Below are 24789 nucleotides of genomic sequence, written 5' to 3'. Positions count from 1 at the left end.
AATATTATGTATTGATTGAAGAATCGATATTTAAACAAATTTCATGCAACAGTTTTAATTATCATAAGTCCCTGTGATAAATCCAACGCTGATTCCTTGATTAAAAGTATGTCAAGTCATAAAACCCTCTAACATATGCCTAACATCGGCAATGTTTCAATAGTCGGCTTTTAGCACTAATATGCGGCAAGATAATTGGAATATAGAATATCGAAGATCCAATGAGGATGTTTTAACTAAGCGAGCTCATTTAATCTCCAAGGTTCCAAACAATAAACCCTATAACATTTTTTTGTTAGCTATTTATCTTATTGATTACAAGCAAAATCTTACTTACAATACTTCAACATTAGTTTAAATACCTTCCAAAAAAGAAAATAAAAACAACAAAAGTATTTAAAATTATTTTAAATTACAGATTTAATTTTTTTTAAATATTTCTGTAAAAAGTATTACAAGCTTTTTGTAGCATGAGACCAAGCAAAGGCGACTAAGCAAATTAAAATCTATGCCAAGAGAAACAAATAAAGAAAGAAAGCAATAAATAGCATGCAAAAAAAGTTTAGATTAAACGAAAACCAAACTAATTGACCTCTACCCACTACTCAGCCTTGAACAGGCAACTCCAATGTCTCCGTTGTGTGGTTTCTAAAACCGCAAGTCAATTGCAGGAAAATAGAACGGAAAGTGCTTTTGCACTATTGGAATTTATTCAGTTATTAATAGAGCGTGAAAATTAAATTGCATGACATTTGCTGTGGTTCGAACTGGGATGGGTGTGCACACAACAAGTGGACAAAACAACAGAAATGAATATATGAGAAAAGAAAAACAACAATTATATAACAGCAGCTAGAGAATAGGGCACTTAAGTGTGGTTAAAGAGAAATTTTGCTACGAAAAAATTGCGCATTTTTGTCGTTAGAAGAAAACACATATTTACTGTACTATATATAAGTTATAAGAACAACAATATATGAAATAATTGCTTTAAAAATTTTACTCAATATTGGATTTCCAGATTATAGTGAGTGTTAGAATGGAGAACAATTTAAACAAACCAAACCGTTAACTTTGTCTGCACTGAAGCAATAATAACTTTCACAGGTTCATTTTTAATAGTATAAAAGGTTATAGAAATACACTTACTCTGATTTTGATTGGTCTGTTTGGATGGCAACTATTACTATTCTTGAGACATTATAGCAATGCTTGGCTAGAAATCCGTTTCCGATCTGAACAATTTCTTTCGAGATTTAACAAATAATCAGTGCCAAATTTGGTAAAGGTATCTTTTCAATTAAAAAAGCTTTCCTTACAAGGACTTGAGTTTGTTCGATCAGTTTGTATAGCAGCTAAATATTAGAGTGGTTCGAGCTCAGCTTCTTGGAACGAAAGGGCGTGCGTAAAATTTCAGAACTTGAGGGACTAGTTAGCGTAATACAGACGGACAGGCGTATATGACCAAATCGCGTCAGTTCGTCATGCTAATATTTTATATATTATCTTAATACACGCTGTGCGGGGTATAAACATACTTGATGCCTGAGTCAGCATGGTTCAAAAAGTTTCCGAGATTCTGCATTGGTTCTTTGCAATCATATGCCATTTTGCCTACCAAGTTAAAAATTATTGAGAGCATAAAAAATCTGTTTTATTTTTATATATAATGGCATGCATTAACAGTCAATACAAAGAAAGGTGGACTTTTTACCTACACCAAAAAAAACTGGGTATGCTCTTATTACTGGTACATATTAAATACTTAGAAAGTACTTCAAATTTAGTATATTATCCCTGACATATCAAAAGACTCTATATATATTTAAAAAAAAGAAATATATATATATACGATATTATTCATAAAACATGGATTTTTAGAAAGGAATAATTAGAATGTTATTAAGAGATAACAGGTTTATTGAAAAATCTTGGCCCATGTCACACATTGTACATTTCATTTTAAGAGTAATGCAAAAAAAAAATGTCTTTTAAATTAGCATTCTTCTGTGATATGAGAAGAGGAAATAATCGCTGGGGCCGGTTTACAGAACATGGTGGATGCAGAAGCTATTCGAAGCCCAGTTCATGGATTTTTCTACGATTTTGGCCACCGGTATTTAATATGCGCTTTTGACGGTTCTTTCTTTTTCAAGCCGACTGTTGTGTTTTCCATGCTTTGGAGCGATTTTATCGTATGCAGCTTCTTTGGATGATTGCCGATTGAACTTCGGAGTGAAATGATAGAGCTATACCATTACGCTTGAACATTCCCAAACACTGTTTCAAATCACCCGAATCATCAACACTTTGCACTGACCTTTTTGAAATTGAAGATGCTTAACAAAATTTCGAATTATTTTAGAGAACATACATTCATGTTTTCACGGTTCATATATGTGTTTATGTATTCAAATATTGAAAGTCCTAAGCAAATATTGCCAACATAATCCAAGGAGTAGAAAACTGTATTTCTTAGTTAGACAGCACAGAATGCTGGAGAAAGTATTAGACTTGATGATACGAACATTTGCCAAACTAATACTATGTGTGGAAGATGCAAATTTTCTATGATTCTATACTCACAGTTAACAACGCTATAATAATCTAAAATTAAATTAAATTTTTATTATCAGTTAAACTATTGCTTTTAGCAGTCCGAAAGTAGCAGTCATAACTTGAACAAAGTTTTAACGTAGAGAGTAAGTTAAAATCGCGCAAAATTTTCCGTTTGAAAATAGCGCAAGTATGCAAATTAGATTATTAAAATTACTAAAAATTATAAATAAAAAGTCTGTACGTCATATTTGAATATTTGTTTTAAAATCTCATTAAAGTGGCTAAACTGTAGTTATTAGCGACTGCTTGGGTGCTTGTGTCTGTTTGTTCAATTATTATAATTTCTTATACCGTTTTTTTTTTGTGTGTTTGAACAAATGTTTGCAATGCTTGCTATTTAATTTTCTTTCACTTTCAATTTCTATTTCCGGAAGCATTGTGGTATTTCAGTTCACAATTGTTCTAATGCCGACCGTGTCTTTCATGTTTTTACATACATATACTATTCGAAAGCATTTTTTGTTAGCAAGCTTTTGGACGACTTTGAAGTTACCGACTTTTATTGGCAATTTTCATAGTGCAGTTTAATTTTACACATATTTGTTTTTAAATTTTTTCGTGTTAATATTTATTTGATTTTATCATTTATACAAATAAATTGTGTGGTTAGCTAATTTCAGGTGGCATACTTGTAATACAAGTAAATAGATATTGCAGAGATAATGCAAGTGAAAATCAAACAAGTAAGCGATGCTCTTTAAAGAAAGATCCCACTCTTCAAATTAAGTGGAACGCCTTTGGTCATTGAGTACATCCGGCAAGCTGGAAACAATCTTTATAAAGATCTCCTAAAAACAGCCAGTTGTCATTTAAGTAAAGGCAAGACACACTTAACCGTGACATAAGTGAAGTGATTTACGCGTAATTATAGAGCTTGGTGTAGACACGGTAATTAGCCGAGTAAATTAGTTTTTCTAGAACATGTTGCTTTTCAGTAAAATTTGTTGAAACCCACTAGTAATTCAAAATTCTAGAAGTTAGATTAATGATGGTAGTGCTATTATCCCTTAGGATGTGAAGATTCCTTCTTCTTTACCTAACATTAGACCACATCCACTTTGCTCACCTAGACTGAATCGCAAACCAAAAACTGTCTAATCTTTAGCTCAATATTTGTGTAAAAAAATATTTAATGAGCCCATGGAAAGGCTAAATTCCGGAGCTTACTCTCAGACTAATTTTTTCCCTTCTCTTTTTAACTAACAACAAATACTCAGTCTTTGTCATTATTTTATATCTCCTCACTTAGTTCGCTCTTTAACTATGCTGTCTCTTTTCCGTTCGCACGCTCAAACTGCTTCCGTTTATTAAACAATTTTTGACAACTCTCGTTTTACAAGTTCATAAAGTAGCGTTATTTCAAGATAGTTTTACGAAAATTTGTATATCCATGAAAAATTCCGACTTTTTACGCCTTCTAATTAAGCCGAACACTTCTCATTGCCTCGCAGTTTTGTTTTGATCCCGTAGTTTTTACTTCCGTGCAAAAATTGTATAATTGTTTGTCATTCTAAGCATACTTTATGACTGACAGCCAACAAGCCGAATGTTTATGTGTACATGCTACATTTACTTTATAGTTTTCTGACACTACAGGTCTTGTCTTGTACGCTAAATAAGTTTTTATTGCTCAGCAGAACTAAAGTCGTAGCATGTTGCAAGTCCATTTGAATTTATGTGAAGCTGTGTTCTTCCCCGCTGCTGGCTATTTGCATGTCGTGTCAGTTCTGACGTGACCGCTATGGAAAGCACTAAAAATATAGTTGAATAAATTTTCTGTTGACAAACTGCTACAAAGTTGCCACGGAAAATTCTCAAATATTTAGAAAAGCGACATCACGTCTTCGTGTCAATTTAGTTTATTGAATTTTAATCAAAGCAATATTCAGTCCAGAAGTGTCATATGTTGCATGATTGAATTAGCTGTTATGTTAATTAATTCTATATAACCGATCGAATCATATTCACGCAGCCGTCTGTTAAACTAAATTAGTCATTGTCATTGTTGTCTTATTATTATTCCATTTTCCTTTGCCTGCCAACTAAACAGGAATCACAATCAATCATATTTCACTCCTTATATTCTATTTATTGTTGGTAAAGATGAATTGAAGGCTTTTACCCTGTTTATCTTTGTATTATCCGTGCTTTTTTTTAAACTTTTATTTGATTTTTATGCTTTCTCTGTTTTCTCGCTTTATAATTTCTATTCCAACGAAAGTTTCTAAAGTTGTCACGTTTTTATTCAGTATTGTTTGACATTCGATCAAGGAGAGAATTTCGCCTGAACCACGTTCACAAACTTTAACTTTATTATGAAAATATTAGGTTGTCAAAAAAGTCCGTTTTGGAAAGCTCATTTCACGCGCTAACCCGTGTTTTATTGATTGTCGTTTCTTTTAAGTCGTTCATGAGTTATATCGTCGCAAACATGGAGCAAAATAAAGAGAAAATACGGCATATTTTACAGTATTACTACGATAAAGGCAAAAATTCATCTCAAGCCGTCAATAAAATTTGTGCAGTTTATGCACCCGATACAGTTTCCATTTCCACCGCACAACGATGGTTTCAACGTTTTCGTTCTGGTGTAGAGGTGGTCGAAGATGCGCCACGCTCCGGAAGGCCTGTCGTCGAAAATTGCGATAAAATCGCTAAATTGGTCGGAAGAGACAGGCATAGTAGCAGCCGTAGCATCGGTCAAGAGCTGGGCATGAGTCATCAAAAAAAAAAAAAAAGGTCAACATTATAGGCCTACAGAGCGTACTCTTCGCAACACCATCACCCATCTTTAGACCCAGTATTCATTTGTGAAGAAAATTTGTCAGCTTACCTGAGACTGTATACGAAGACCGTTCGCAGCAACTCGGACTGACGAATGGTGATTGCGATTGCTGACTCTTATTTAATTTAAAATTTGACGATAGAGAACGAAATATAAAAACATGATTCTTCAAATTAGTGAATTTATAAAAAGCAGCCTTTTTTGGCATAAAATATTGCTTACTTATTTTATTTCACAACTCTACAAAAATATTGTTATGCTGTACTGTATATTTAGAATATGTCATGGTTTCAAGTGTCTAGACTACGAATTTCTTCACAAAAAATGTTAAGTATGCTCATTCATTTAAAAACTAGTGGCATGATCTGCAGAAGAATAATGCCGGTAAGTTTCAGAAATCGGTTGAGCGTACCGGTGGAACTGAATGAAAGGGTGAAATAGCTACGATCTACATATCTATTTTCTCGAAAAGCTAAGTCAGTAATTACATACGTGATCCGGATAGGAATACTAAAGTTGAATATTGTTTTAGGAGTTACGTGGATTTTTAAATCTATTAGTATTTTTTTTTTTTTTAATGTAATAATATGCTTAGAATACTTGCCCAAAGTCTCAAGGCAAACGCAATAAAATTATAGGCGAAATAACCGTTGCGAGAGAGGCTACTCAGTCTTTGATAACATCGCTTTCAAGGTCGGTGGTCACTGATGAGGCGATATTTTAGAAAATTTTCGCAGTTCTTCTAAACAGAAAGGTCTCGTGCTTGATGGCAAGACTTTTTCGATTACGACTAATTTTTTCACAGCAATTTGTGGAAAAAATTAGATGTGAATATTAGACAGAAATCATATTGTTGGGTTCGCTAAATTTTGTTTCCTGAATCCTTCGTTTAATCACAACCTTTACTCATCTACTAACCGATAAAATTTGATTTTGTAATATCAGCTGAATTATCCGTTGGTTATGTAGACCACCGCGTGTAAAAGTTTTTGAACGGTGACATATTATTTAAATGTTGCTTTTTGATATGCTCAAAAGTTGTAAGAAACTAAAATATTTATTATATGAAAAAAAAAAAAATAATAAAAAATTATAATTGATGAAAAGCGGCAACAGAGCGAAAAACCTGCTGAGAAAGCCCCAGGAGCAAATTTAGACAATTTTCGTAATCATCGTGATAAATTTTCTAGTAATCTACGTAATTATAGCCAGGAAACGAGAAAGTGCTTTAACCAGAATCTAAAAGTGTTTGCTGAAAGTTATCAAAATTGATAGGATCGCCATCTGTTAGAAAATTACTGTTGGTTCTTAATAAGAAGCTGGCAAATTACAAAAGAAAAGCTCACCAAAAAAGTTTTATAGAATCACCATATAGAAACACCTGTTATTTTGATTAAAGTTTTTTTGATTTTTAGAACGTTAAATGGAATTAAAAATTTTAGAGTAAACGTGAGCAAATTTTAAAAATTCCGCGATAATTTCATTAAATGAAAATATATCAAACTTGAAAAGAAGCCTTAAACTTGTGAGCAATTTAGTAGTATCATGATTTTTAGTTATTAATATAAAATTTCTTCAAATTACTTATTTCCATACTACGCCTTAGTATGGAAATCTACAATAGATACTCTTTTATTCCTATTGACATTGGCATTAGGGTTTATATTGACATTATGTACATTAAGGGGGATGTTATTTTCCAAGTTTATGTTTCAAACGCTGGGCAGGTTGCATTAAGTTGGTTACGAACCTTGTAAAAAAGAGGAAGGTAACATCGGAGACCCTATAAAAAATATATAACATTTACCAGCATGAGGAGTTGTGTTGACTGTCTATCTTCTCCTAAGTTTTTGAGATATCGGAAATTCTCCACAAATTTTATTCTCCCCAGCTCATTGCTTATTATAGGCGAAACCGCCGATATTTGACGACTATAGCTTATAGCTTTTATACAAACTGAACAATCGAAATGGAAAACCTTTTGATTTGAAAAATTTGATATATTCACAAAATTTGCCATAAATTACTGCTACATTATGTAACTATATTTTACAGATTGAACCACTAAAACATATAGTCGGCATAATTACATGGATGGAAAACAAAACATGATTAAGCACTGTTTAAATTGGAAATAAAAAGTTGGATCCTCTGTTTTATGGAGAAACCTGAAATTTCAGGGGACTTTGGTAAAAACAAGAATAAACGTTGATAAAAACCAGCTTGGGAAAGAACGCACACCCCAATGTGTGTACATACATATGTAAATATATAAATTTTTCACTGGAAACACACAAGCAATCTCTTTTTATATTCACTTCGCTCATTGCTATTCACCTCATTTAAAATTGTGCAACAAACATGCGCACCCACATTCGGCCATGCTTCTTCTTGAAATTCACAGCGCACTTCCTTTTCAATTGGCAGTCACTAAATTAGCTGCATATCCTTTCAATTTCATACCATTGACTTTGACATTCGCGCCCTGGAGGAAGGCAACACGCTGTTGATGTTGCTGGTATTGCCACCTTAACCCAAAGCACCTGCAACTAATCTGCGTTGATTTCTTTAGCTCCTTCAATGTCAATATAACTTTGTCTCTCTGTAGGTATGTCGGTGTGTGGTAGGTTACTTGGTCGACACTTACTGCTTTTATTAATATTCCTCACTTGTTGTCGCTTAAGTTGCCGCTGCTGCATTGCTAGCGAGTTGACAAAGTTCAAGGTTAAACACCTGTTTGTTTGCTTGCCCGTCTGCTAGCTCATTTTCTCGCATTACCTTTATTTCTACAGCTGCAGTTGCATGAATACATACATACATATACAATAGCCTCCTCAAGTTGCAAGTTCAGCATGCAATCGCCGAGGCCGTGGGGTCGTATATCATTACGCGCTGTCGCTTGGCGTCTGCTTTGCGGTAATATATTCCTGCTCGAGGTATTACTATTTAGGTGTAAGCAATCGATTTAGCAGCAACGTAAAGATGCTGCTAATAAATCTGTGCACTGAGTCTTGTAAGCAACTTGCAGTGGATCGAGAACAGATTTAATTTAAATTGCATGACAGCTCATTTTATGTACGGAGTGTTTAAACTTTTTGAAATTTCATTTAAATTGGCTTTAAATGGTTTACTCATCTTCCAAAAATTCGATGAGTGAGCGTATATTTAAAAGGTTGTTTATTACCTTGATGTCAAATATACAGTAAGCTATACTGAAGGGCCATCACTGGGCATCTGCGCTTAAGATCTAACTTTTGGAAGTTGGGTAAAGTAGATGCGGAGGATGATGCGACGCTAGAAGATTGCCTTTAACCTGTAATGGTCAATTTTCAGGCGTTTGAGATAGGATAACATCCACGGAATGCAATGATCAGATACTTTACCATCTGACGTCGATCAATCGAAACGGTGGCATGTGTACAAAAGTTAACGGCTATCTCTTCGCTTCTTCTTTGCAAGAAACCTGACACTCTTCCCCACTAAATTCACATTGACCATATTAACAAACTGGACGAAGTGGGTTACACTAGACCGTAATATTGCAGTGGATATAGTTAAAATTTCTGCTACGATATTTTCGCAGCAATCATCCCTGCAGTTGTCTGCTTCAAGGGAGCCGTCTCCTAGGAACGACGTAAGACAGTACGCCAACTAGATTTCGAACGCAATTTACTTCAGACACGCACTGACCACCATTCACAGTGGATCCATTAACATCTTCAACGACTCTCTCTAAGTGAATTGCGTATTTGGAGTCAAACCGTCACTCAATGCAGATGAAGGGCTCGAGTTGCCGCGAGAATCTAGAGTGGCCTTTGCGCAGCTTCGTTCTGGATTCTCTCATAGGTTAAACTCCAATTTATCCAGAATCGACGCCGAAATATTAAATATTTCTATGTCCAGCATACAACGAGTCCCTATGACTATAACCATCTCTTTGCAAGCTCAGCTAAGCCCAATAATCTATCATCGCTCTTTTTATAGTCCGGTGTCCTACAGCACGTTTCTTGGTAACCACTTAGCTGAATCTTGCCACCATGCGGGGATTAAATAACCATTACAATAGCAACATTAATCAAATACTGTATTAAGCCCAAATGTGGCTTAATTGATTATTATTATAGGACAAACTGCGTTTAATAATGGCCTACGCTTTTCAACCGACCAAGCAAACTTCACATCATCTTACAATATTGTAGAGCACAAGATCTTTGAAATGTATTATTTGTGGAAAATTAAATCACCTCTCATCTTAAGTGTTCAATTTTCAAGTTTCGAGGCATTGAATGGTAGAAATTTTGCTAACATACAAAGAGATGCCAACTGAATTTTAGCTCGAAAGCTGCTTGAGCAGCTGGTATAGTTTGTTCGATTCGTTGAAGAATAACGCTTGGCGAATCGAAGGCAGCTAATGATAAAGGATTTTAAGATTTATTTATTACTCTCGGTCCACATTTATTCAAAGGCACGTAGACCAAATAGTAAATGCTTATAGCCCTTTAGTTCTAAGAAGGACGGATCATGAGGTGCATTTAAAGGTATTAGCAAATCATCGATAAGTTATAGAATAAGTTTAGCTTATCACTAGATAATTTCTCCTTTTAGTGATACACCCGATTCTCAAGAAATCTTACAACTTACCTTATCTCTCATTTTATTAAGGATTTAATTGCTATACTCCCTGCTTAATTCCATATGAAAGGAAATGCACAAAACTACGGACATATGCCAATCCATAGAGATTAAAGCAAGATGGCTCGATAACTAGCGAATCATTCTATGCAAGCAGATAGTGTCAATTCACGATAGTTGACAACACTAACAGCAGAATAATGAAAGGTGACAGCGAATGCCAAACGGAGTCAAGAAAAAAGGTGTGCACAACTAAAATAAAAGTTTTCCAAAGCACCTGTGGCTATAAACCGAAACCAAATGGTGTGGTTGTTGCTGTTGTTGCAACAACATACCAGCGAATAGAGTGCGAATGTGCCATGCTGCAGAGGTAATAGATGTCAATGGGGACAGCAAAGATAAAGGAATGCAATGAACAGGTAAGTGATGGGCCCAGTGGGGGTGTTAAAAGTGCCAACTGAACGTTAAGCAGAAGTGGCAGCAAGATATTTTAAAGACGATGAACATAAAAAGTAGTACGAAAATGGGCCAAGAAGCATAGGAGGATAGTTGGGGTAACAAAAAATAACAAAGATTTAATGTAAAGAATGTAGGAAGCGCCAAAAGGTCTGAAGCTAAGCTCTTTAAAACTTTCTTTGTAATTGTTTAGTATGCGTGTGTCACACTTTAAAGAGCGATAAGCTGTCATGCCACATATGCACGCAAATACTATACGATATACATATGTTAATACCCTCAGCACTGCTGTTGCTTTCATTTTTGTTGCTTCCGCAATTTTCTTGCATTGCCTTCCGTTGGCAACTTTTTAGAACTCAATTGTTAAGGCCATTTAAATGATTTAACTGCGTTGAAGTGCATAAACACTTGGTGGCGCTTAGCCAAAGGCGCCTTTTATTTTCGAAAGGTTTTCATTTTCCTTTGGCAGCAGTCGATACACATAGTTGTTGTTTGTGTGTGTGCGTACTTGCCACATTAAATGTCAATAAAAATCGCATTTGGCAGGTGATTTATCTAAATTGTTTACTTGAGAGCGTGTTAGTATATTTCTTCTGGCGATTGGATTAAATCCAAAGGATTTGCAAAGTGTTTGTTCTTATTTTGGTTGTTAAAGCAAATAATATAAATATTTATTATGCTTGAAAAGATAACTTGCTAGTGGTGTTATGGAATAATGTCGGTGAAAAAGTGAGTTTATGCAATTTCATTGTTATACTAAAAACGTATTCGGAAAAAATAGTAATAATTCTTTTTTTGCTAGCTTTTCTTCAAAATTCCTCAATGGGATAAGAAATTTAAGCCTTGCCTAATACAAATAGAAAATCTGAGCTTTATGTTCTTAAAACTAAGCGAGTTTTTACTTTTCGTGAACACAAGTTAGACGTTTTTTGCTCCGAAGGTGTCTTGCAACACAAGTTCCTTAATTTAAGGTGGTTCTCTCAGCTAACGATTTTAGTTTTATAAATTTATATCTACATATCTTGTCATACCATAAACAATCAAATTTGTAGAAATTAAGTTACTATATTTAAAATTTGTTATTCGAAGCAGCACAGAAATAACAACGGACAACCCATCCAATAAGGCGCATAATAAAAATATTGCAAATCTTCTGATTTCTAATGATTCGATTAACAAATTTTTGGATGGAAGTGGCAAGCCTATCGAAAGCAAACAGATCAATTGAAGAATCCGGTGCCTGAGACATAAATCTGCGGATCCATTTGATTTTTAGTTACACTAACCTTCAAGGAGCACATGTCAAAATTTTATATCTGTCTGATCACCAGTTTCTGTCATTTCGAGTGAAGCAAACTTTGTTACTGTTGAAGAAAGAGTTAAAATTAACTTCCGATGTAGACTAAATATCGTTTTTTGAAGGCGGACAATACAGTTGAAGCAACAACATGGCATGATATAGAGTTTTCGAACACTGCTATGCTTAGATCACACGTGGCGAAATGATAAAGATATTCCTGCGTAATAAAGCCGAGTTCTTGAAAGTCCAATGGGCAGTCATTCGAGTGTAATACAAACGAAGAACCTGCACCAAAGTGTGGAAAAACGCAACAGTTTGCGTTGGTGAGGTTATGGCGTCTGTGTTTCCTGATGGGCATAGGAGATTTTTGATTGACTACTTTGATAAAGGAAGGATCATCAGCAGCGACTATAATATAGTGTTATTGGACCACTTGAAGTACGAAGTGGCCGAAAAACGGTCACATTTAATGAAAATGAATGTGCTCTTTCTCCAACAAAATTCCATCTTGTCACAAGCCAGTGAAAACGATGGCAAAGATCCATTAAGTTGACCGCCTATTTGAAACAAAAGGCAAGTCGTACAAAAATTGTATAGAAAGTTGAAAGGTCGTTTTAATCGGAGCATTTCTCTTGAAGGAAACTATGTTGAATAAAAAACGAATTATGCCGAATGACTTAGGAATTATGTAGATGAGCTCAAGAGAGATAAAATTTCAAACATGAAAAGAAAAATATTTTACGACCGATATGCGATCGACAAAAGGAAGCGGAGAGGTATGGTTGAAGTTTTAAGTGTTAAGAATTCAATCGTAGTAATCGATCACTTCAGCACGGATTTCGTAAAGGTGAGTTGTTGTTTCGGAAACTATTGATGCTGTGCGCAAACTGGTATTGCAAAATCAATCGTTAGCTTGAGACGACTATAGATATTAGTGGGATCAGCATACATACAACATTGCATGAATATTTTGGCGTAAAGAAATGTATTCCCATTGGATCACACACAATTGCTCAATCGCTCAACCAAAAGATCATGCCGATTGGTCGAGTAAAATGTAAAAAAATGGACAAAGTCTAAATGAAATCATACGTATGAGTCTGAAAGTGAACAGCGGTTGGCAATATTTGTATTTTAAGAAGAGCCGATCCCAACTATAGGTGTTCGCTCAAGAAGCACTGTTAAGCAAATGGTTGCTTGCTTTTTGCGAAAAACTGGACATGACGCAACCATACCACAGAAACTATGCGGAACAGTAAATTCTGAGTGGTACACAATTATTTGTTTACAAGTTATCTTTGAAGAAATCAGGAAAACCAACCGCCGTAGGTGAACTCGATTCAATTATTTATAAAATCGACGGAAAGGACTGAAGTTTTGAGCACTCGAAACATGGGAAGAAGTTTCTGACTTTCTTTTTATTTTTGTTTGTAAAAAATAAACTAAGATAATTACATTTTTCGACCTCTGCAGAGAAAGAAACTCGGTATAACTTATGGAACGACTTTGCGCATTTTACGCCGAGATCGGAAACTTAAAGTGTACAAAATGCAGCTTGTGGAAGAACTAAGCCGAGCGACCTTTACCAGCGACACGGCTTCGTTCTATAGGCTCATCGAATTTCTATAAAAGTTCCTACGTTTTCGAACCAAATTTTGTTCAGTATGAGGTTCGTTTCCGGCTCAATGGGTACGTAAGCAAGCAATATTGCCGCATTTATCACGAAGAGCAGCCTGAAGAAGTTTAACGGCTAGCATTTTTTCAAGAAAAAACAAAGGTTTGGTGTGGTTTGTGTGCCAGTGGAATCAAATTTCTTAAAAAGTGATGTTAGTGACAACTGACTATTTGATATCTGAAATTGAAGCTCGTGATCTCAATTGTCATGGAATCATTGTATTTCAATTTTCGGTTTTAAGATCTCAAGCTTTCATATTTCATACTTATATGGGATGGAGAAGAACTAGTAATGGTATAGTAAATTAATTGCGATTATTTTTTAATTCTAGGAGTTAGACACGTTAATAAATTGGGATTTTTTGTCGCTACTTACTTAGGACGTCTAGGCAAGAATTTGTTTATGCGAAGCTTAAGATCAACATTTGAAGACAAAAGTTATACTATTTGGATTTATTTGCTTTCCCTGCCTAAACCGCTTATATTAGCAAGTATTTAACAGTTTGTAGAGTACTACAATTCGTTGTCCTTGAATTGATATTTACTGGCACTATTCAGTTCAATATTCACTGTGTTTATAAACAATGACTATGCACAACACATACCTCTCCGACGCACTGCTGTATTAGTGAGCTTTAATTAAACTTGCTAATTAAAATTGCTAACATGTAATTATGTGTAAAGCACAGTGTATTTACTTGCGCCCGAGTGCAGAAGCTTACTTGCAAGATTTTAAGGCGCATCCAACTAGATTATGAGCAAACATAGCGTGCTGAAAACAGAGGGATATAAACAAAAGCCAGCTGCAAATACAAGCCTGTGCTTTATGCGCGACACATGCCCTTTGTAAACAACTAACACTAACTCGCTCACGTACATGCACACATGTACGCCTGTTTTAAATGCTGCGATGTGCTTGCGCTGACAGTGGCACCAGCTTGGCGTATACGCAAAATTTGGTGCTTTGTGTGCACTTTTGGTGAGTGTGTGTGTGCGTGGCGCGTGCTACTTTGCTGCATTGCCAGTGTAGCGTCGCAACTTCCGTTTAAGCGGCAAAATGAGAAAATTTCTAAATTTCCATTCATTTTTCATTCGCACAATTACGCGCAGAAAGCCAAGCAGCGCCGTCTAACACTGGCAGCATACTTAAGTGTGTTACTGTATATCATCGCTTTTGATATGCAAATTGCGCTGCTGCATTGTGTTACTCATTGCATGCAGCCAGATTTTCGCTTACACATATGCACATACATTTATTATTAGTTACATGAGCAAAGCCTTTGACAATAGCAACAAACATATGCTGACTTGCTGTAACAGCACTTGCGTTTAGGTGCATATACTATGGCAGTCTTTTGGTACACATAAATTCCCATGCTTGCCATTTGTTCGCCAAGAGTTTGGTGTCGCGATTCTCCCTGCCTTTATGGCAAAATAGCTAAGCTTTGTATGCGGCGAACTCTCTTCTGATCTTTGTGTGACTGCTATGTATTGCTAGTTAACCTACTTTCCCTTACAATATCTATCGTGGGTTTGTAGTTATTTACCTGTATGAGTATTCCTGCCAGTTCTTAACATGCATGCTTTACGAATTATGTATTATACTTAACCTATTGAGAATAAATGACTTTGCTACAAAGTAGAACTTATGGTTTCTGTGCTCAGTAATGCCGGGGTAAGTTAGGTTAGATTGCTGATCCCACAGCAGAGCTATTTTCGCTTATACTTGTATATCATCCAGTAGAGTGTTAGAGTATTAGATCTGGGGAATCTTAATAGCGATCTGGCAAGGGAGGATCATTCGCGAGCGACTGATTCTATCATATTTCAAGCAGCATATGTTGCTGGCACTCGGTAAAATTTTAATTTCCTTACTACTTACCCAGTACGAGTTTGCGACTGTGTAGTTCCTATTAGCTGACCAGTGCTGCACGAGCTCGTTTGAGGTTCAACGAGTCAGCATTGAACCGCAAAAAGCTAGCGAACACTTATCTGTTTCCATTCTTCAGCTAGTCAGGCCGGAATGAAATGAGCTAGCAAATCTAGGTATCACTACACTAATCAGGAGCGCACGGTCAGCGATCTCAAAGCTAATATCACCGCTCTACTATTAGGGTGGATATTATTATTATTCTGTAGGCTTCTGAGCTGCACAGCGGTGGATGTTAATAGCTTCCACCTCCACTTGGAGTACTCTGCAATGTTCAGGAATTCTGAGCCTGGAGTTGGTAGAGTTGGTAGCTCACGATAGATAGATATACTTTAGTTTAGTTTCATAGGCTATACTCATCAATATTTCAACCTATTTCAATTCTCTGAAAAATACGTACTTTGAATATCTGCAAATTAGACTTGCATGCATCTGTATGTTGGGTGGAATGCGCACTGGTCCGAGGGCACACCACTTTGCCTAGTAGTCGGTCAGGTAGCCAAACACACACTGCATCAAATGACAGCAGAAGGGTGTGGCAGAGGTAAGGTAATCTCGCTTCAGTGGATGAAAGAGTTAAGTGGTGTAATACCATTGGCTCTTGTCCTAAGGAACGGCACTACGAAAGAGGTTAACTTCACAAAGAAGTTCAAGATTTTACTTAGCAGCAAGGCTGAATGAATTGATTCCATTTTCGAACTACTGCTTAGGGATAGCACAATCAAGTGATACACTGACGGCTCGTAATAGAAATTGGTGCAGGATTTGCAAGACTACGCCAGCGTTGACGCCTCGAAAGGTTATGTCGAGTGTTTGGTGGGATTGGAAAGGAATCATCCACTATGAGTTGCTCAAGCCTGGTCCAACGAATAATTTTACATTGTACTGTCAACAACTGATGAGATTGAAGCAAGATATGAAAAACGAAAAAAAAAGGTCAGAATTGATCAACATAAAGATCTTCGTCTTCCACGAAGACAAAATACGCACATCTTTGATGACTAGGTAAAAACTGCACGAGCTTTTCTGGGGTTTTTTTATGCATCCACCATATAGCCCTGACCTTCTACCATCGCCCTATCATTTTTTTCGGTCAATGCAGAACTCCCTTAATGGAGAAAAATTGGCTTCACGAGAAGCCTGTGAAAATTACGGTACCAACTTTTTCGCCGAGAAATCAGAAAAGTTGTATATTGATGAAATAATGTCTCTAGCGGAAAAATGGCTGAAAATGTTCGACCAAAATGGTACGTATTTGGTTCATTAAGTTCGTTATGCACTGAATAAAAAAAAAAAAAAAATACACAAATATACCATATATAATAAATATTTTTTATACTAAGCATTGTCAAAATATATCGCACCAAATTTTCACCTTGCAATGCGCCGCAATAAGTAATCCATTGCATGTGCCTTGCTTTTGTTGAACGCAGCAAATGATGCATAATATGCATAATGCAGTCGCAAAGCACTGTGTGATGAAAGCACTGCCAAGGTAAAATAGTGTGAACTGAAAAAACATGCATGAGAAAGTGTTGCAAGCAAATATACTGCCAGCATAATAGTTTGCCATTCAGAAAGCAAAGCTTTCTTTGGTACATTTTCTGTTTCTCGATTTCTCCAACTCACCGCCAGGACTTCTTTGTTCCCCGTTATAATGCCAATGTTTCTATGAGCATCTCCACTATCAAGCAGTTGCGTAATGTATACTGATGTATGTGTGTGGATACTGTTGTAACGCTTACATGCAGTTGCAACTTTTAGTGCGCGCCTTCGGATATGCAAAGAAAATATGCATTTATGCAGAGAGCTGATTTTCATAGCAAGAATATTTGCAGTAAGCGCACGAGTTGAGTGCTAAAATTGCTTGTAGATACAGATAAATTCCGTAAGATACTGCTTTGGTAGCAGAATTCGCTTAAATGGTGGGCTATGGCTTAGAGTAGTGACTCTCAAGTACCTAGCAGGTTGGTTATTCTGTGTGAGTTTAGTTTTTTTGGTTTCTCCTATGTATAGAATTATAAGTGCTGTGATGTTTTTGAGCATTAGAAAAATTCTACCTGCAAATATATTTGGTTTTGTACTCGAAATTAAACATTAAAAATCCCGAAGCAATCAAAATTTGAAGTTTTTATAAAAATAAGATTCAGTTAATTCACTTTTGGCACAAAATTTAATTTATATTACATGTCTTTCAATATTCGCGCATTACATTCCGTATGCTCTGCGGCAAAGTGCTATAAAAAGTCTATCTGAAGAGAAGAGAAAAAAGGTAAACGCCCGCATATAACAGGAAATTTAATAAATTACATCAATTTCGTGAGGCGAAATGATTTCGCCTGCAGCGTGAATAACAAATAACTGCCCGCATGCGTTCATATAGCCATATAAAGGTTGAATTGATTTATATTGGTACATAGAAACCATTTATTGAGTGGTGAGGTATATAAAAATGGATGGCAATCCTTTGCACATACCTTAAAATATATATATAGCTGTACATCGATAATACTTTATAGCTTTTTACGGCGTCTATGCTTTTTATGCTGCACCCAAACAAATAATTCGTATGGCACCGCTTCACCACTTTTTTGTATAAAAAATCACACGTTTTCCGCGTCCAAGGTCGCTTCCCGTATTTGAGTGTCAGCATTCCAAACGCTATTAATGTCAATTTTAATAGCGTCAATCAATTTAGCATTGCGTGTGAAATACCGTTAATTTTTTGCCCAGCTCTCTCGTTTGACCATTTTTCGCTTCTATGCAGTTGGCATTTCAATTGCTGGAAATAATGTGGTCAGTGAGAAAAAAACTGATGAACGGAAATGTCCATTTAAAGGATAATTTTATTGCAAAGAAAATGCGAGTCAAAATGATGGCACTGAAAAGTTACTCATACGCAGTGCCGCAGTGTTAAATTATTTATGTTCATAACCCAGTTTCGAATGAGAAAATTTATATTAAAAAAGCAGCGATATATATTTTATTCGTATAGCGAAGAAAGTAGCAGCTCTAACTTAAATATAACTAGAAAAGGTTAACTTTGTTGAGCAGAAGTTATAAGGTGCACATAATAATGTATATTATAAAAGGGCTTAAAAAAAGAACTATTATTCTGATTTTGATCGTACGCTTTATGGCAATTATAAGCTATCAGGATTCGATCCGAGCAATGTATTCGGAGATTGTTACGACGGTTTGGTTAACCATGACAAATAAAGAGTTTTCCATGCAAGCTATTGAGTTCGACCGGAAGTTTCTATGGCAGCTATCTGCTGTAGCAGTGCTATCTCAACAAAGCTTGAAAAACCAACTTTACGAATATGTGATGGTTATTTTTGAGAAACAAAAATTAGTTGGTGAAATTTTAGTTTGAACGCAAAACCGAAAATTTCTATGTTCAATGTATGGGGAAAAAAAAATCGCGACTTCTTACAGTTAAGCTACAGCGCCTGGCTTGAGGGAGAATTGTTTGTTTGTCACTCAACAACATTTGAGGGGGTAAGTGTTCAAAAAAAAAAAAAAAAAAAAAAAAAAAAAATTCCAAATTCCAAACATTCTATTTTTGTTTTCTTTTGAATCACCCTAAGTCCCAACTTCAAATCATGTTCCTCCGAATTCATATTAGTCATTTTTATTGAATCAAGAATTACACAACAAAACAATATTCAAGAAGGATGTTGAACATCACCTCGTTGTTGATATCAAAGCAGCCCCTTTTGATGTTACAAAATAGTCTATTTCCGCATTGCTAAAACTGTGAAAACCCAGAAAAATTTGAGAGGTCAATATATATTACTACTTTTTCACAATATCTAAATAATTTTCAACCATAAAATTTAAAAATAAATAAAAAATGCATTTGCATTCTGTTATGCTTTCAAAACCTTCAATTTTACTGCTCAAATTTACTATCTGCATTTGTTATTGGCTAACATGTGGCATGCAATTTCGTTGTTGTCACAAATATTTGTTTTTATGTTGCATAATTTTGTGGCATGTTCAAAAGGGCTGCGACGACAGCAGCAAAAAACAGAAGGTTGTAACTATTTCAAATTCTACTCGCCTCTAAAGCCATCCTCTGGAATACAGCGAATACCTGACAGGCGTTGAATCCACCAACTGACTTATACCTCTTACAAATTTCTATGCTTGTCAACACTTGTACTGCTCACAGCCGACTTGTATTGGGACTCTTAAATGTTACACCTTGTCTTCTATGTCACCGTAAGCAAATGTAAAGCTTGTGTGGAATATTTACATGCAAGGGAAATGCCTTGCCACTGCAGACATAGTAAACAAGCAGCTGTGAGTTTGAGCAGGGATATGGGTGTGAGTTGAAATAAATACAGTTACTTGTGAAAGTAGTTTCCGATGAACAGCGGAATGACCATTTCTATATCAAACTGTTGTTGTTGTCAACACGCTTGAGAGCATGAAAAGTCAGCCAGCCAGGCAGCCAAGTAGTCAAGCAGCTGTCGTGCAATAATTTTATCTCGACAAATGTTTTTGCCATTGCCATTATGTTGTTGTTGTTGTTATTTACATAGTTTCATTGGAAAAAATATCACAGTTATGTTTTTGCGACAACATTTTTGTATGTGCGTTGCAGCATTTTATGCGCTGCTTACTGGCTATCAGTGCGCTTGCTGTTGCCACAGCTGCGTGTCCGTTTAGTGTGTCAAGTAGTAAACTACTCGCAGTACACAAACAAGAAAAAAGAAAGACGGAGTTCCATAAAACGCTCAGTGACCTCATTTCACTCGCCAGCTTATTGTTGTTGCTCTGGCTGATATAAAGGCAACAAAACGGCAATGACAACAACTGGTTATAATACTCCGAGTGCTGTGCTGCTTTTCAACTTGTTGTGCAACATGTTGCTGCTGCGTGTTTTACGTGCGTTTGTATGTATGTCATAGTCGTATATTGCACTACGTGTTGTTGGGCGCTGCGTGCCATTGAACTGCGTTGCTCTTAGCACTATGGATAAAACTAATAATGAGTTTTCAAAAGTTTTATATTGTACAAATTTTTGAGTGCTTAGTTATGAATGAGTTGGCTGCGGTTAAGTTCTAAGCGTTTTTTAGCTTTTGCTGGAGTGAAACTTGATTTAGTTCGCTTTGCGCAGAGTGCTCGACAAATAGAAATTCCTTTTATTTGCCGATAAGGTTCGAAAATTTTTGGTGAGATTTATATACCAGTCACCTTCTCAATAAATAAAATGTAAAAGCATATCATGGGCATATCAAATGAAGTCCGTGGACAAGCCTGTTCAAGTTGCGGCCAAGTAAAGAAAAGCAAGTGACAAGTAAAGACAGTTAGAAATCAAGCCACGCCAGGAACCAAGGGGGCTTTAATTAGAGACATGTTATCAACTAAGTAGGCCAAATTATGGGTCAATCAAATGTAAGCAAGAAATCAAGCGAGATTAAGCAAGTGACTATGAAAGCTTAAGTTAGAGGGAAAGCAAAGACTGAGTAATCTTTTTCAATACTGATGACAAAAGTGGTAAAAAAATCTGTTTAGTTCTTCTTATAGGTCTATAGCAAATAGATTTCAGCAACACTGGTAGATTTTATACCATATATTTCGGCTGGTATGCAAGATATCTTAGCAAAATGGCACGAACGAATTTTCATAGTCCAGCGAAGAAGTTGAGAGGCGTTAACGAGAGAAATCTATTTTTGAAGTACTTTACTCTCTAACTATTTATTATATATTTCGGTTAAAATATTGATTGCTTAATAAAGTTACGTGGAAATCTTTAAGTTTGCTACCATGTTACCCTTCCATTAAGTATATTTCGATTTCGTTCATCTGGTAGTTAAAAAATCTTGTTCAACTTGTCCGTTTTTGATACTTTCTTTCGAGTATATAAGTTATTTTTCTTTGACTTTTCATCGTACACAAATACAACAAGCGTTGCAATAGTTTCATACAATTTAACGCTTTCAGTAAAACGCACAAAAAGGATTTGGAAAATAAATGAAATATTTTCACGATCATCCACAGCAGTCACGTATCGGTCATGAGCCGGACATGTGACACAAAAATATTCAAGTAGAGGCGTGACATAAAAACGCATGATTACTTTCGACTTATGCGCGGATGTGTGAAGAACCGTATAGCGGATTGTTCAATAAGTATAAAAGTGCACCTTTTTTCTTCTACATGTACATGTATGCATTAACGTATGAATGTGTCTATATGTACATATATATACAAGTAGTATGTAGGTATGTATATGGGTGTGCCCACGCTTAAAATTGCTGTTTGTTGATGTGCTTGCAATTGACAGCGAGAAATGGTAAGAGTATGGTATTTTATTGGCCAAATTGTTGTAATTTCCGATTGTCGCCTTTCTGCTTCCTGACCATGTGCACCGCTTCTCTTTGTAACAATTTTGCGATTTTCGCACGCCGTATTCATTGAAATGCCGTCAGTGAAGTATTTGAAGCGAGCCGTGAAGGAAACGAGCTTTCAAAGGGGAGAAAGTGGTAGTATCGAAAGCAAAGTATCAAGTAGGAAAAAGTTTTGAATTTGGTATTTTGGTAATGTTTCACAAAGCAGGTTATAATTATCGATTCGTTTGTGGCTACGGACATATTTTTGAGGCCTAGTGCTGAAAATTATAGAAAAAAGCTAACTACGGCGGCACGAATGTATATTATTTTATATATATACTTTATGACAAAAAGTTTCACGGAAATTGTAAAGAAAACGTAAGTTATTTGGAACAAAAAGAATCACAGGCAATCAGAGATGTTGAATACCGTGGTAGATTCATGGTATTCATTGCAATTTTGGCTTTAAATTGGCTCGATGCGATGGTGCATTATGATCAAAATTTCGGCCGCTTTCGACGGATGTTCTTAAGCAAACGTCTCAATATGACTAAATAGAACTTCTTTTGATCGTCTGTCCCTCCGGAAAAAATCATAGTGCACCAAACCACGAGTATTTGAAAAAAATAACAGTGAGCATCACCTCGATTTTTGAGCGGCGTTGGCTTTTTTCTTCGTTTTTTCCCCTCCATTTCGATGACTATTGACTTGTTAGCATGTCCCACTCATAAATCCATGTCTCATCGGTTGTTACAATGCTCTCCATGTATGTGGGATCGGAATTACAATGATCAATAATGTCCAAAGAGACCTGTCTACGTATGCTCTTTGACAAAAAATTCAGCTTTATCGGGATATTTTTATCAATTGAAAAGGTCTAATGTCGTCCAGAATGAGGGATGTCTTCAATGATCTTTCGACTGCTTTTAAAGGCTTTGTTCCGCAAATGAAATTTGGTTGAGAAAACCAAAATTTGAGACGAATTCTTTTTTCGATATTTTTATCCATTATAGAAAAAGTTCCGAGCAACATCTCCAAAACTGGCGACTAAGATCATATGGTGTAACCCTCATCAGAGTATAAAGACGTCCTACATACTCAAATGGGCTTAGTTGTGCTTTAGACTTTCCAAAGGATATCCCTATTAACTAATCATACAACCTTACACTACATTAAAAATATATACATATGTATGTCAAATAATATATAATTGATCGATAAACAATTGCATTGAATGCAAAACTATGTCAAAGCGGCAACAAATAATGCAAAGGAAAAAAGTGTAAAAATATATTGCAGGAAAGGCAAAAGTGAAATTTTAAACGGGAATTGCAAAATTTTCAGCTATTCTTTTTTAGGAAACGAAATCTATGTATGTTGTGAATATAAGGTTGTTGAATAGATTGCTTTGAATAAATACATCGACAATTATGCCAAACAATTTTTTCTGCACAAAAATGTTTAGCCTAATACTCAAGTAAATGAAAATATTTAAATTACTTATATAACTATCAATAAACGAATTAATGAAAAATAAAACTCAATAGGGACAACGAACCACGCCATATTTTTTCTCGCTCTTTCGACATTCCTCTCAGTAATGTTTGCCATTTCATCATGGAACAACAACAACGAGTCGAAATTATTAAAATTTACTACTGAAGTTCGGAGTCAGTGGCATTAATAAGAGCTGGTTTTTCAATTAGAGCGATACATAAGTTTTTTTTTTTTTTTTAACAAAAACTGTTTGCGATATCAATGAAATTATTTATTCAATATTAAAAGTATTTTTAAAGTACATTCGTACGTACTCCATGAGTATCCACTGAATTTCTTAAAATACTAAATTTAGCAATCAAGCTCCTGAAACTAATGAAATATTAAATATTTATTACTGACGATTTTCATCATTAAAATGTTCCATTTATAAAAGCAAGTAATATGTAATATTCATCATACGCCATGGTTGATCGAAATTCGCATGAATTGCTTAGTTTGTCATTCACATTAAATTTTAAAAATTTATTATTAATATTGGATATGTGTTCAGAGAATGTCGAAAAGTTAGACAATGTTTTTAATTTAGCTTTGAGTCAGTATAAGTAATACAGAAAAATATATTGAAGTCTACATCGGGTGTGACGTCTACAAAAATTAAATTTTTGGCAAATTCTTCAAAAAAAACAAACACTAGATACAATATTTTTTTAAGTATAAGGATATATTTAGATACGAGCATATTTTAAGTAGAAACAAAGCATATTTTAAGTAGAAACAATAATATGTTTTAGGAAAAAATTAAATATTTTTCAATTCCGACGGCGCTATAAAAAGTCTCTCCTTCATTGCTGTAATAAAATATTTTCATATATACTTTTTCCGAGATTATTTTTGAACCTTCAAAAATCAATTTTTGATCAGATTAATCAATAAATTGGTAGATTAACATGGTGTACAGAATATGCTGGTAATAGTACGTGGTGATCGGATAATTTTTCTGAGAGTAGCCACTCACAGGAAAAAATCAAAAAATGTTGTTCCGAGAAAAACGCTCTTAAAGGTGATAGAGCTTATTGCACTGAGCGACTGTACCATACTCAAAATCGATTTACGATATCGACTTTTAGTTTGTTATTTTTTAAGTTATAACTTATCGAAATTTGAAACGAACTTGTCTTTTCTTTTAAATCTACGAATACTTCAAAAATTCAGATTCGTTTTTATATACATAGTACTTCGTAAGGAGCTGACTTGATTATGTAATGTTCGTTTGAATATAAAATTTATACAAACTGAAAATAAGGTCCTTGTACAGAAATATTTTTTATTTGAAAAATATCTTCATGAAATTTCACATGTGTTATTGCCTAAGGAAGCTATAAAATATCTGGTGAAATATTTTTAATTGGGCCACTACAGCATATATCCATACAAACAGGACGATCAAAATGAAGTGTGTGCATGGACTCTTTTATTTGAAAAAATGTTTTTACGTAGCTTGTCATGGATTATTATTCAATGCAACACATTCAACCGGCCTATCAAAATC

Source organism: Bactrocera latifrons, unplaced genomic scaffold (assembly GCF_001853355.1).
Source record: "Bactrocera latifrons isolate USDA-ARS-PBARC rearing strain unplaced genomic scaffold, ASM185335v1 scaffold_146, whole genome shotgun sequence".
NCBI classification, from domain to species: domain Eukaryota; kingdom Metazoa; phylum Arthropoda; class Insecta; order Diptera; family Tephritidae; genus Bactrocera; species Bactrocera latifrons.
This window is presented reverse-complemented; position numbering follows the sequence as displayed.